Source organism: Anser brachyrhynchus, assembly GCF_964034855.1.
Source record: "Anser brachyrhynchus genome assembly, chromosome: 2".
NCBI lineage: Eukaryota > Metazoa > Chordata > Aves > Anseriformes > Anatidae > Anser > Anser brachyrhynchus.
This window is the reverse complement of record NC_137695.1, coordinates 129,301,862-129,316,548: the sequence shown is the minus strand read 5'-3', so window position 1 is coordinate 129,316,548 and position 14,687 is coordinate 129,301,862. Positions and strand designations below refer to the sequence as shown.

The following is a 14,687-nucleotide window of genomic DNA, read 5'->3' as shown; positions in this document are numbered from 1 at the left end:
AGAACTGCCAGTACGAGAGGGACACATCTTTTTAACATCTTTGTCCAAGGTATGATGGAAGTAACTGAGCACACCCTCATCAAGGTTGCAGATGACACCAAACTGTGGGGACCTGTTGATACACTTGAGATCAGAGCAGTTGTCTGTTAACTTTGAAAATATTTAAGATCTTTCAGCAGAAAAGTGTCCACTAATAGGGATAAAGAAAGCAAAGTTTCTAGCACCACAATGAATGGTATGTTCTTGGACTACAGGTTATAATGACTTAAGGTGATAGTTTTTTAACAGTGAATGCCTGTGAAACATCTTGAAGGCCAAAGATGTGAATAACCACTGAAAATATCATCACTCTTTATCCCGATTACTGAATAAACCTTCAAAAATTTTATGTCAAAATGGATGTCAAGCTTTCTCAGGGTCACATAGTATTTTTTTGTTTTTTTGTTTTGATAAATAGCATGAAATAAACATCACAGAATGTTTCTTCCTTGAGATTAACATGGATCCAAATCTTGTTAGAGCTCAGCCTTATAGGAAGCACAGTCAAAGAAACACCAATAGGATTTGGAGGTTCCAGCTAAAATTTTGGTTAGTATTCCTCAATGCTAATAGTGCCTATTCATCACTTGTCAAAGTGCTATTCCATGTGGAAGCCTAACAACCTGTTCGTTAAAAGATATATAATGAAAGAGAAAATCACTTTGTGCCTTTTCAATGGACGTTCCACAAGATTGTCTGTGCCGACAAACAGAGAGCCAATGACCCTGAACCAGAAGTTTTCTTCAGTACACAAGACTTTTTGCCTTTAATTAATATGAAAAGGGAAGAAAGCTGAAGGAAAGTAGGCCTCACAGGGTACTGATCATACTTTTGTCTTTTGTTGGTGCAATGGAAGATTTAAATTAGTGGCAATGGTGCAGTTTAATTACTGTAGCACTTCATCACTGAATAGATTTTTTTCCCTCAGACAGAACTGTTAGTTGTGGATTGGACCTCCTTAGAGAAACAAAAGCCGTAACTGTGAATAGAGTAACTGGTAGCCACGTATGTAGTATTAAATGGCATTTGGGTCATGTAGTGGTTTTTGCCTTGCTGGGCAGCTGAACTCCACCACAACCGCTCTCTCACTCCCCCTCCTCAGAAGAGGGGAAGAAGAAAGTATACAGGAAAGAAAAAACAGCTCATGGGTTGAGATAAGGATGATTTAATTAAAGGAAAAAGGAAGAGGGAAAACAAATAAACAAAGTCCACACAGAAGCACAGAGAGAGAAAAGCACACCCTCCTTCCCCTTTCCCACCTTTTATTGCTGAGTGTGACATCATATGGCATGGATTATCCCTTTGGTTGGTTTAGGTCAGCTGCCCTAGTGATGTCCCTTCCTCATCTCTTGCCCACCCCCAGCCTGCTGGGTCTTGAGGGGATTGGAGGGAGTCCTGATGCTGTGCCAGTATTGCTCAGTGATAGACAAAACACTGGTGTGATACCAATGCTGTTCTCTCTACACATGCAGAGCACTGCACTGCATGGGCTGCTGCAGGGAAAGTTAACTCCATCCCAGCCAGACTCAAAATAATTGAAAAAATCTTGAGGAAACAAACAAATAAATAAATAAAAATTGAAAATATGTAGGATTGGTCAAGTACATGTTGACAAATGAGCAAGATATGTGAAACTGCAAAGAGATATAATTCCTTGCTTAAAGAACCATTGTGCTTTTAGTCTCTAATAGCAGAGGTCTCTCTGCTTATTCCTTCTTATCCCTCTCCATAACTAGAGGGCTAAGTTACGAAAGATCTGAGTGCCTGGATAAAAGTTATTCCTTCCAAGCCCTGAAATTTCCTACCAACTTGCTGAACTTGCCAGAGGAAGAGAGATTGGGAAGCAATCATGACTCTCAAGGTTTTCTTAAGGATGATACAAACTCAAAAACCAACAGGGGCTGAAGGAGGTCCACACACATATTTAAGTAATCCGATGCTAAGAAAGAGCCTTGAACAGAACAAAATCTGCTATCCTGGCTATACTTCCAAAGATGTAAAGTGGTTATTTCCAGGGAATTTCCAGGAATCCCATGATGTGAAGATAACAAACACTTTTAAGGGTTCTTGCTCTTCCTTTCAGTAGGGCTGTACAGAGTTTCCAGGATGGAAGATGGAAGCAGGGCCTCTGATGTCCCTTTCTGTTTGCATAAGATGTTAACAGGTCTCGGTATAAAAGGAGTGGAAAGGGCTTGGAAGTGTAGGTTTCCAGTATCAAATGACACCACTAGTAAACATTTGTAACTCCATATAGTTTTATGTAGTTTGTTCACAGGAATAAATATTAGCAAGATTATCTTTTATACAACAGTCAGGGAAGAAGATGAAATTTATTCCACGTCATTCAAATGGCTGATAATGACTGAGAGGCAGACTTGTTTGTAAGCCTTGTAATATCCATATGGAGCTCAGAATATTTTACTTTCTTGTTTTCTGATTTGTTTGGTTGGTTGGTTGGCTGCTTAGTTTCAATTTGGGAAAACCACATAAAGCAGAAAAATGCAAACCAAAGCCTTCTGCCAACCACAAGATGCCAGTCTGCAAGGAAAAAGCACAGGAAAACACAACAATACTGTATAAGAAAACCTTCACTCGATAAAGGCAGAATTTCCCCAGAAAAACTGTGTAAAGGAATTTCATTTAAAAAAAAGTCTTATGAAAAATAAAATGAGCCAGTCAAGAGCATATTCTGAACTCAGTAAACTGGAATGTGAACAATTACTTTCAGAAAGAGAAATGGAATATTCAGGAAAGACATTAATAGAGCTCAAAATGCTGCTCACAGAACCATGCCTGAAAGAAGCTGTTGAGGCAAAGTTACCCTCAGGCAATCAGCCTCAGCCTGACATTGACACAGGCAAATTAGCTGCACAAGTTGTGTTAACCAAGCTCCCCCTGCAACAGAAACAGCTGAATTCCAGGGTGGAAAGAACATAGCCTATAGAAAGTAAAGAAGAGGTAGGAGGCAGGCTGGGTGGCAGAGAGAGCTGCTGCTGCTGCTCAGGAAACTTCATCAACAAAGGAGTAGGGGCAGTTTGTACAGGTGGAGCAGCAACAGCTAGTCAAAAGGCAGAGAGTGTACACAAACTAAAGACAATAACTGAAGTCCTTTATTTCCTAATCTGCTCTCCAGGGAGACGTATCTCAGTAAGATAGGTCTATGCTATAAAGAAGGATCCAGTTATAGCAAAGAACCTGAGTTAACATGCCAGTTACAGTGACAGAGTGTGTATGGTCAGAGACATGGGTAAGTATAATTGCAACTAAGTCATTATGATCCTCTGTAATATCTAAGGTGGAATTTCTCTTATCTTCAATATTAAGCTTCAGGTTTGCAAAATACATTATGAAAGTGTTTACATTATTGTCTGTACTAATATTTTTGTCAGGAAAAATGAAAATGAAAGACAACTTAAAGCAAAAAAGAGCAAAATATTGTTCTAATAAAGAGCAAAATATTGTTCTAATTTACATTATGAAAATAAAAATCCTTCATCCTTTGTTTTAATCCTCACATTTGCCACACTAACGAGAATAAGAACAACGAAAAGAAGTACTGCAGAGAAAAGAGGTACTGCAAAGAAAAGATATCAAGCGGTACTGCAAACAATAAGAAGTAACAAGTCATAACTTGTTTGAAACACTTCGGAAATAGGGAAAAGCAAAACATATAACACAAATATATAAAAAAGTATGTTTTAAATAGTCTTACACTTTTAGTTTTGCATCCATTGCTATAAAAAAAAAAAATCTGGTTTTGACAGGCCTGCAAAGATGAGAGATGACATTTTGGTAGTCAAAATTTTCAGAAACACAAAAAAATATTTTTCAAATAAAAAACTGTCTGAAGTGACATGTAATAAGAGTCTTCTTAAACTTGCTTAACTTATAAAATCTACAGATGTGCAGTTTGTCAGACCCTTTATGTAGAGCTAGGGGACTTGCAGAGCTAGGGACATACCATAAGTTTTTACATTTTACTACATTTAATGTGCCAGTGCTTCTTGTACCAAAGCTATTAAGCCTCTTGATCTTACAGTCTCCTGCTGCTGCAACAGCTGAGCAGTACATTTCAATACTAAAGAGGCATATCACTCAACTCCTTTGGGGTCTACAGAACTCCTACTACAGTGGTGGGCATAGAAGACTCTAATATGGATAATTTTCACAGTTTAATTAACTGCATAATCAAACATGTATTACAGTCAAATATACATGCCTTTAAGGATGCTATGTTACCTTTGTGGTTAATTAAAATCCTGATAGTGCAAAATATCATGTGCCATATATCTATTTGTCTTCTTCTGTAACTGTTGACATGTTTTCCTCTAAAGTTCAGTTTAGGGGATTCACCTTGTTTCATTTCAGTTGCTCTCATGTCTTCTACGTGTATTTACAGTGATGTCACAGCCATTGTTCCAAGCTTACTTTGTGGATGTATTATAACTAACAAAATTCAGGGTCAAATTTCTGATGAATGTGCTCTCTTCCCTGCTTTCCACATGGCTGATATACACTCCTTGTCAAGTAATGCTACTATGAAACTAAAAGACAAAAGTGTTCCATGGAATATTTATATACTTAATCTTTAATCTGTCTGCATGGGATTCGTTGGACAGTCTACACCTAGCCTGTAGATATGCACAGCTCTTTCATCTGTCTTACTTATATAGTTTCTAGAGGATGTGCAATTCTGTGGTGTAATTCATCTATTAATTCCCTAAAAGTTCTTTCTCTCTATTGACCATCCAAGAAAGCTGGGGAGGTTAGCTCAGGTGCAGACACTGAAGCTCTAGCTGTCTACAGTTTTGATGTTACAGAAGCTGCAGGATGACTCCAGACTGCATGAGATATGACCACACTATTATACAGTGAGAGGAGTCTGAGGCCAGGCTGCCATATAGTTCAGCAGCCCTTGCTTTTTGAGACACAGAACAGAAGGGCCTTCTAACAGTAGCTATATCCATACAAGACCAGTGTGATAATGCTGAGTAAATGGGCAGCATGAATTGTGATGCATTTAAGCTGAGTGCTACATTCCTAGCCTGCCTATCCCAGATAAAACAGAACTACTATAAAGGTTAAAAGTAGCTTTTAGTATTGCTTCAGAATTTAGCTCAAGCCCTTACCTGGATAGGCACTCAAATCTGAACAGACTAAATGTGAGGTGGGTTTACACATAAGACACTTGAAAAAAAAATAGTAAATAAAAAGTGTAAATCCACTCTTTGGTGACAGAATATTAATATTGTTTGCAACATACAGATAGATTGTACCCTTATCATTGACTCTGAGCGCAACTAGTCCCCACAGACCAGGATAAGATTGGGTCACAGAAACCTATAAAACAACAAAGATTGATTCAATGTCTCACTGACTGGAAAGAATTATCACATCATACAAAACAAAATCATAATGTCCAATTCAAGGAAATAGCAAAATACTGTCAATTAAAATAAATAATTTGAAAGCAATACAAGGTAGCTCTTCACTCACTTTTAACCCTTCCTATGGCCAAAATCAAAATTACTGTACGTTGAGGAAGCTTCTTAGTACAGTTGCATTTAGTGCTGTAGGATAGGATAACACAGGATAAGAACATTTTTGCAAGGTGTGCAATGCATTGTGCATAATGATGTCCTCTCATGAGTGTAATGTCAGGTATTCTTAAGCATATCTCATTCTGTTGGCTACATATCATGCATAAAAACATTTATATTATGCTACTGCTTTTGGAGATTCTCCAGTTAGACAAATGACAGTGTTTTTAGGTTTTGGAGAAAAATAAAAAATGCTGCGCTCTTTTCCTTCCATTTCTGAATTCCATCTGGTTACATTATGCATAACTGTGCAATGACAGGAAGTGGAACAGTTCATCATCAAGTCCTGTGCAGCCACTGAATGGTTCCTTTCTTAAAGCAATTAATGCAATTTTCCCTACTAAGGAGGGCATAATCCACAATAAAAAGTGGAATAGCAGTTTTATGATATTATTAATTCATTTAATTTTGCCTTAATTGGAATTTTTCAGTACACAGAAGGAAGTCATCCACCAGCCATCTGTTCTTATATATTGCAGTCATTGCTAAATTATCCTGTATTTAACTTTTGCTAATAAGGTTAACATGGGAGCTTTAGCATAACACCATTGCTTCTCTCTGTACTATGTCTATTTAAGAACATATTTCAGTACTACCCAGAAGAACTTCATAGGTAGAATCAAGTTATCTTAAAGAAAAAAAAAATAAAAATAAAAATCTGACATCGTCCCTTCCCAAAACTTTGTCAGTTTTAGCTAAGTTAGAGTAACTTGGAAAGGAAACAAAAGAGCTGATAGTTGACAAATTTGAAGAGTAGATTAAGTAACAAGTTTGTAAAACTGACATTCTATATCAGTGAATTCTGAATACTGTCAATCTCTACTTTTATCCCCCTAGGGTAATTTCAACAATTAATGAATATATGAAGAAGGATCTCACATGGACTACAGAAGTTTTACACTACTGTGGTAACATGAAATGAAAACATGGACTTGGATGCAGTGAAGGAAAATTTTTGCTATCATATGGTTTCCTCAGGGAACAGATATATCTTGAACAAAGATTTCCCAAAGTCTCATAATTGTCTTGCAGACAGCTAAGATACATTATTCTTCAGAAGTAGCAATCTAAACAATCATTCACAAACAAAACAGCAAAATGTTTTGTTGTAGTGAAGAATGCTGCTAAAATTACACAATGGTCCATCTTCACATGCCTCCCTGCACTCAGTTTTGAAATTGGAAAGAATATAAAAGTGGAATACACCTTAACTGTTCCCTTACACGGAGCTGAAAACACTGGAATTTCCTAAGTTACATTTACAGAATCTATGAAATGTATTTCAAACTTTGGAACCATCCTAGTTACTAGAATCTTTTCCAGAATGGATGTGGATGAGGATGACAGCAGCTGGGAGAGTGAGAGGAATGAGAAACAGCCTTGCAGGTGCTAAGGTCAGTGAAGAAGGAGGGGGAGAGGTGCTCCAGATGCCAGAGCAGAAGTCCCCTGAGGCCTGTGGTGAGGACCATGGTGAAGCAGGCTGTCCCCCTGCAGCCCATGGAGTACCACGGTGGAGCAGGGTTCCACGCTGCATCCCGTGGAGGAGACCACGGTGGAGCAGGTGGACCTGCACTGACAGAGGCTGCGGCCTGTGGAGGGCCCCCACTGGAGCAGATTCCGGGCCAGACCTGTGGCCCATGGAGAGGAGACCACAGAGGAGCAGGTGATCTGACAGGAGCTGCTGCCCGTGGGAGACCCAGGTTGGAGCAGTTTGCTCCTGATGGATGGACACCATAGTATGGTGTGGTATGGACACCAACTGATCCATACCTGGATCAGTTCTTGAAGAGCTGCTGCCTGTGGGAAGCCCATGCAGGATCAGTTCGTGAAGGATGACATCCCATGGGAGGCACCCCACGAGGAGCAGGGGCAGACAGTGACCATGAAGGAGTGGCGGAGATGAAGTGTTAGGCACGGACTGCAGCCCCCATTCCCTGTTTCCCTGTGCCTCTTGGAGGTAAAAGAGGATGTATGGGAGGAAGGTGTTTTTAGTTTGCCTTTAGTTCTCACTGCTCTAGTCTGTTATTATTTGGCAATAAATAACATTAATCTGTTTGGGAACTGGTGACTGATCTTTCTGTCCTTATCTCAGCCCATGAGCTTTTTCATTTTATTTTCTCACCCTGTCCCATTGAGGAGGGTCTGTGACAGAGGGGCTGTGTGGTGCTTGGCTGCTTTCTGTGTTAAACGACAACCATCTGCTAGGGCTGAGGAATTCAGAACAAATAAAGAAGAAAATCAGATCAGATGAGAAGCTAAGATGCTAAAAAAGAAATGTCATAAAATATTAGTGAAATCCAGTGGAAAATTGTATGTCTTCTCCCTTTCTGAGGAAGAACAGGTGATAAGATATTTTTACTCCACTAATTCAAGTGTGGAGGTCTAGTTAATGACTGTGTGGTTCCCCAGTTTAGGATAAACCATAAGATACAGATGTGTAGACATTGGTACACGTTATATAACTCAATATGTTAGGAAACAACATAATTAACATTGTCCATACCAACATGATACAGGTTCCTTGTTCATTATGCATTATGATACAGTCTTTATTTCTAGAATCACAGAATCACAGAATCACACAGAATCACAGAATGACAGAATTGTAGGGGTTGGAAGGGACATCAAGAGATCATCGGGTCCATCCCCCCTGCCAAAGCAGGTTCCCTAGAGCAGGTTGCCCAGGTAGGCGTCCAGACGGGCCTTGAATATCTCCAGAGAAGGAGTCTCAACAACCTCCCTGGGCAGCCTGTTCCACTGCTCCGTCACCCTCACCATGAAGTTGTTCTTTTGCATATCGGTGCGGAACTTCCTGTGCTCCATTTTTTGGCCATTGCCCCTTGTCCTGTCCCCACAGACCACTGAAAAGAGGTTGGCCAAATCCCTCTGTCTCCTACACTTAAGATATTTGTAAACATCAATAAGATCCACTCTCAATCTTCTTTTCTCAAGGCTGAACAGACCGAGATCTCTCAGCCTTTCCTCATAGGGAAGATGCCCCAGGCCCCGTATCATCTTTGTGTCCCTCTGCTGGACTCTTTCTAGGAGATCCCTGTCTTTTTTGTACCAGGGAGCCCAGAACTGGATCCAGTATTCCAGGTGAGGCCTGACCAGGGCAGAGTAGAGGGGGAGGATCACCTCCCTTGTCCTGCTGGCCACGCTCCTTTTAATGCACACCAAGTTCCCATTGGCCTTCTTAACTACCAGGGCACGCTGCTGGTTTGTGGTCAACTTGTCATCTACCAGGACTCCCAGGTCCTTCTCCACGGAGCTCCTATCCAGCATGTCATCCCCCAGCCTGTACTGATAAGTGCAGTTGTTCCTTCCCAGGTGCAGGACTCTACACTTGCTCTTGTTATGCTCTTCATTTGGTTTCTTCCTGCCCATCTCTCCAGCCTGTCCAGGTCTTGCTGAATGGCAGCACAGCCTTCTGGCATGTCAGCCACTCCTCCCAGCTTTGTATCGTTGGCATATTTACTGAGAGTGGACACTTTTCCCTCATCAAGGTCGTCGACGAAGATGTTGAACAAGACCAGACCCAGCACCGACCCCTGGGGAACACCGCTAGTCACAGGTCTCCAGCCAGACTCTGCACTGCCAATCGCCACCCTTTGAGCTCAGCCAGTCAACCAGTTCTCAACCCATCTTGCTGTCCACTCATCTATCCCACACTTTCTCAGCTTTGCTAGCAGGATATCGTGGGAGACAGTATCGAAAGCCTTGCTAAAGTCAAGGTAGATGACATCCAGTGCTCTCCCCCCATCTACCCAGCTGGTGATGCCATCATAGAAGGCAACGAGTTTGGTCAAGCATGATTTCCCCTTGGTGAATCCATGCTGACTACTCCTCATAACCTTCTTCTCTTCCAGTTGCTTGGAGGTGGCACCCAGAACAAGCTGTGTATGTCCATGACACCCTGGAACAACCTTTCCAGGGACAGAGGTGAGACTGGCCTGTAGTTTCCCAGATCCTCCTTCTTGCCCTTCTTGAAGACCGGTGTGACACTGGCTATCCTGGAGTCTTCAGGCACCTTTTCTGTTCTCCAAGGTCTTTCAAAGATGATTGAGAGTGTTTTGGCAATCACCTCTGCAGCTCTCTCAGTACAGGTGGATGCATCCCATCATGACCCATGGATTTGTGTGCGTTGATCCCACTGAGACGCTCCCGAACAACTCCCTCCTCAACCAGAGGGGACCTCTCCATTTCCCAGACTCTTTCTCCTCCCTCCAGGGTCCAGGAGTCCTGGTGGGGAGTCTCTGAAACAAAGAAGGCATTCAGTATCTCCACCTTCTCAGTGTCCCCCGTTACCAGGGCACCTGCCTCGTTCAGCAGGGGACTCACATTATCCGTAGTCTTCCTTTTACTGTTTACATACTTAAAAATAAACTTTCTTATTATGCTTTATCTCTTTTGCAAGCTTCATCTCTAGGTGGGTTTTAGCCTTCCTCGTCACGTCCCTGCAGGCCCTGACAACACTGCTATACTCCTCCCAAGAGTACAGGCCCTTTTCCCACATTTTACAGACCTTCCTCTTCCTTTTGATCTTGTGACGAAAGGGTTAGGATTAGACATATCTTAATTAACAACTTAAGTTTGAATTGAGTTTATTTGGGTGGGGAAGAAGTGAAATAAGGTCTCAAAGAAACAATGTTGTTTCTATCACTATAATATATGCTAATTTCATATATTGTAAGTTTTGTTAACATCGAAACCCAAACATTCTACATGGAAAATCAAACCCTTCTGATTTCACTTCCAATTAAAAAAGCTGTAAGACTACAAATTTGTTCCTCAGAACCTGCATTATTGCTAAGAAAATTTTATTAAATATATGCCTATCACTGTAAAATAAATAGCAATATCTGCCTTGAATGTTTGGATTCTGTATAGACCAAAACACATTAGAGCTGTTCTGGGTTTTCTATTTTACTTGCAACCAAATGGGAAATCCACTAAATGTTATGAGTACCTACATCAAAGGGAAATTCCAGAAGAGTAATAAGAAGTAGGGCAACAGGGAAAGGAAAAAAACAGAAGGAATACAAAACAAAACAAGAAAACAAACACCAACAACAGACACACACACACACACACACAAACACACACACACACACAAATACATTCTTGTAAGGAGGTGGCTTGTTCAAGTATCCTTACAGGGACAGGTAGAAGTGGGGCTTAAGCATTGTATTTATAAACTCATTTTGATATCATGTTTATTTGGGTTACTTAGCTGAAGACACGGCTTCTGTTAACAATGTCTCTGCAAAGTCAATCCAACAGATTACATTAAACCTTCTTTCTTTCTGCTTCATACATATAAAAACAGCAAAAATTGTTTTAGAAGTTGCATCCTGTTTCTGCTATCTGCTGGTAGTGATGGGTAAAATGGAAAGAAAAGAGTTTGATTTAGTCATATAGCTTAACCTTGCAAGGAAAAGACAGACACCTATATAACATATTCATGTATATATTTTATTTTCAGACATATGCATCCATGCATAACTATATATTCTAAATATACAGGTCTTTTACATCTCACTTTTTATACTGCAGTGAATATATAGGAAGAGTGGTTTACTGTGTTCTATCCACAAATATATCAATGTTTCATGCAGGTAATATTTTGTTAATCTTACATTATACAAGTAATTTCCCTGCCCAAAGGAAACTGCAGAGAATCAGCAGAGAAAAATCTGGTCAATGCATTACAAAAGGAGACAGAGAGAGAGAGCTAAGCATTCTGCTTTTCAAACAAGGCACACATTGTAAACATTTAACAAGAGGTATTTCTCATTTCTTGGAGACATTTTCTGCATTGTGTATTTTGCTAATGGTTTTATTTTAACAAGAAGACTTATGTTTTCACAGTTCTACCTTCATCCTCTCATTTCATGATTGCCCAGATTCTACAAATACTCATAGACAAAATCATCTCATAATTCTGCACTAAAATTAAACTTTAATTACAAAGAAGTACTTTCAGTACTCAATAACAAAATAATCACAACATTTGTTGACCATTTTTCTTTTGTGAAAAGTTTCCTAACTGTCGTGCCTCCACAAATGTATTGTGTAGATCTAAGCCCTGGGATTCACAGAAAAATGCATACTGTGTGCTTCCTTCATTCATTTGAAAATGGAAAGCGGATTGCATCATGAGCAGGCTGTTTCAATTATATTTTGATATTTTTTGCCATTTGAAAGATAGCATGTTACAAATCATGTCAGAATATTTTTCCTGCTGGACTTTTATATCTATCCAACAGTCAAAATATTATTTGTGAAGCGTGAACATTTTAATAACTATTCTTCTGGTTTTGTGAGCTAGTTGACACTGTATAATAGCAGAAAAATGAATCTGTGCTGAAGATTTATCAGAACAAAACACTGGAAATGATGAATCACAAGTAATGAAGCAAGAGCTAAAGAAGAAAAAATGTGCAAGTTTTTGCTTGATTGAAGAAATGCTAATATATAGTGGTATGTAAGCTTTGACACCGTGATACATATATACAGATACAAAAGCATTTTAAAATCAAAATAATGCAGTAGGAAGGAAAGAACCCCTGGAAACAGAATTCAAATACCTCATTATCTCTCTGGTGTTAACCAAATCAGCACAGGCACAGAGTGAATGTGTGCAGACACTATCTAACTCAAAGCAAAGAAATGAGCAGCTTTTTGCTCCCTTGTTGCCATGTAGCATTTGCATTTGAAGATTGGGCTCAGAGCTACAGAGGACAGACTAGAAGGGTAAGTGGCTAAACCAGGGTTGGAGAGTCTACTAGTGTCAGACATTCAAGCAGAATTAAATCCATCCATCCTCTTATGCACTCAGAAAAGAAGCAGTCTGACCCTCCACCATTTTATATAATACTTACCATGTGCTAAGAAGGTGCGGAGATCTAAGGGAAAAGAACTCCATATATTAACATTTTAAATACATTTTGATGTGACAGCAAATGTTACTATCTTCTGAGCCTGAACTCTGAGCCAAAATATGATGAAAATGTCTTAATGGATTGTATGGACATCTTCTTACTTTTAGCTCTTATTCTAAACTGGACATACACTGAAAAGAACTAACTGCTTCAGACAAACAAAACGCACAGAACCAGGGAAGTATTTCTCTCATTTCCTGGAAATATGAAGGCCCCATCTACAGTATGTTTCCTTTCCAAATAATATACTTTCTACCACCTGCACCACTTTTCTTTAGGACTACCAGATATAAATGGTGCACTAAGGCGTATTTGTTATCCTCTAGGACATTTTTTTCAATTTCAAGTATAAAGCACAACCCAGACTCCTAAATGATGTCTCACTACCTTTTCCAAAGCAGAATAGCTTTCCATAACTTCTCTTCAACACCAGAGGGGAAAAACAAACAAACAAACAAACAAAATACACTACAAGGACAGGTGAGGTCAACCCCTTTCCCAGCAATGCAATGCAACGCAACAGCATCAGTCATTACTGCAGCTACCACCATACTGATCTCTGTGAATATAAAACTTCATTGCTGGTGAAGGTACTGACTGAAACTCTGAACTGCATGAAATTATAAGAATACTTTTCCACAAAAGTCAAAAATTACAATATCATTGGTAATAAGAATCACATAATATCAACCCCTGGTTTCTAGAGGATAAAATTAGAAGAAAAAAGATTCGGTATGATTTTAATTAAAAACAACAACAAACGAACAAACAAAAAAAAACCCACTAAATATGTTCCAGACTCAGTTCTTTACCTGTGAACTGGAGACCATGCCCCTGCCTCATCTTTATCATTTATATGTATGTCCATAGCCTACAATACAATGTAATGTAGATAAGACAAAGCTAACCTGGGTTTCAAGAGCAGTCTTTCTATGTTAGGAATATAGATATCATATGCTTTCCACAAATTAAGAAGATTATTTAGGCAGAATGAAGGTCCTCATCAAATAATAGAGAGCTAGTAGTTTAACTGTATATACTGAAAAGAATATACAAAAACAAGACATGATTCTTTTATTTGTCAAACCTTGTGATAGTTTGGAAACATATCAATTTCTGTACTATTATAACATTTTAAATACTTGCCATATTACTTGGAGGACACCAAGAACAGTTTAATTAACACGTACGCAGTAAATTCATGATGCAATTACAGGAATTATGCCAACGATCAAATAAATAGGCTCACTGGATTTCTTTTCTCTGACTCTTAGATACATTGTTAGCTCTGGCTTATACAAAGCTTCTGTGCAAAGGAAACTGGGCTAAAGATGAAGTATCTCATAAAAATGGTATATTAATGCACAAAGGTCAAGATGAAATTCTTTTATGTTAAGATGTCTCAAAACTCATGGGGTCATTCCTGGTTTATAGATTATTTCCACATCCCACAAAACAAAAGTATTGTAAAGGCAGGCACAACTGGCTTGAATGAAATAAGATTCCTACAGGACTACCTCCTGTAATATGAATAGTAATAAAAATGAAGAAAGCTCTTTAGCTTTTCCAGAAGCAGGAAATACCCAAAGTTTCTTCTAGGCATCCTGCTTTCATTTTGCACATTCAAGAGGTGCCATCAGCCTTACTAGTCATGCGCATTTGCTTACTATACTTCCATGAAAACTAGCTACTAAGTCATTACAAGTGATAAAGTAGCATTCAGCTGAATTACATCAGTCCAACAAAGGTGTGTGAAAGAGACAACTCCATTGCTCTCACTGTGGCTCTCTTTTCTTCACGTTATAGTGCCAGTGAGTATCTACCAGGTTTCCTGTTCATCCTGCATTGTACAACATATGCTTTGAAAAGTCATGGAATTATAAAAAACAGTTTTGGACTCTAGCATACAAAGCTAAAATACTCTAGCATTTTGCAGCATAATTTATGAAGAATAAATAATAATAAAAAAGTCTAAATATTTTTATTTACAATGCTTTTAATCTTTTAATAAAAATAAACCATTAAATAACTAAAATATTTTAAGTAAATTCTATTTTGCCATTGTAATTTAGTTCCTTTTTTCAGGCCATTAACCAGTTTATCA

General features: G+C 39.0%; 1 long non-coding RNA gene across 1 annotated transcript in view; it reads left to right on the top strand.

Annotated features, from left to right (window-relative positions):
- Positions 1-14,687, top strand: part of LOC308190358 — a 620,619-nt gene that overhangs the window by 64,487 nt on the left and 541,445 nt on the right. The gene's annotated exons all lie outside the window — the stretch shown is intronic.